The 692-nt window shown below is 46.7% G+C and overlaps 1 long non-coding RNA gene across 1 annotated transcript in view; it reads right to left on the reverse strand.

Moving 5' to 3' along the window:
- LOC103374110 (uncharacterized) overlaps positions 1 to 483 on the reverse strand; it is a 3,791-nt gene extending 3,308 nt beyond the window's left edge. The window contains exon 1 of the long non-coding RNA XR_521109.1: positions 304 to 483. This is a non-coding gene — a long non-coding RNA (uncharacterized LOC103374110). The remainder of the gene's footprint in view (positions 1 to 303) is intronic.
- Positions 484 to 692: the final 209 nt, after the last annotated feature.

Here is a 692-nt window from a genome sequence, read left to right on the forward strand (position 1 = left end):
CAAAGGAGGTTCATGTGCAGATCTCTTCTGTTGCAATGACACCCTCTGCTGTGTCCTACTGTCATAACGCCTTAGTATTTCTTTGCCTCCTTTTACTTTAAAGACAGCAGCACTCGAGCTGTTTGGACTCCAGCAGTATGTTCACACATGATCAGCCATGTTCTTCCAGCAGGATGTGAACATGTTCCAAAGAGCTTCACAATATCTCACATCAATGACATACGATACCAAAAGCACAGCCTACATTTATCCAGATGTTCAGCCTGGTTCTTCTCCCAGCTCCACCACCACCACAGTCCAGACTCCATCTGGTCTAATCATCAAGGACTGCTGACATATTTCCTCATAATTATTGCTGAAGCACAGTCTGAAGCTGCTGTAAAACTTTTAACCTGTTTAAGTTATTTCTTCCACAAATGTTTCAGAATGGGCTGCAAGGTGGCGCAGTTGGTTAGTACTGTTGCCTCGCAGCAAGAAGGTCGCCAGTTCACTTCCTGGTGGGGGCACCGGGATCTTTCTGCGTGGAGTTTGCATGTTCTCCCCGTGCAGCGTGGGTTCTCTCTGGGTTCTCCGACTTCCTCCCACAAGTCCAAAAACATGTTGAGGTTAATTGGTAATTCTAAATTGTCTTTGTGAGTGTGCTTGGTTGTCTGTCTCTAAGTGTGACCCTGCGATAGACTGGCGACCTGTCC

The sequence above is a fragment of the Stegastes partitus genome, unplaced genomic scaffold, assembly GCF_000690725.1.
Source record: "Stegastes partitus isolate 25-593 unplaced genomic scaffold, Stegastes_partitus-1.0.2 Scaffold2147, whole genome shotgun sequence".
In the NCBI taxonomy this organism is placed as follows: Eukaryota; Metazoa; Chordata; class Actinopteri; family Pomacentridae; genus Stegastes; species Stegastes partitus.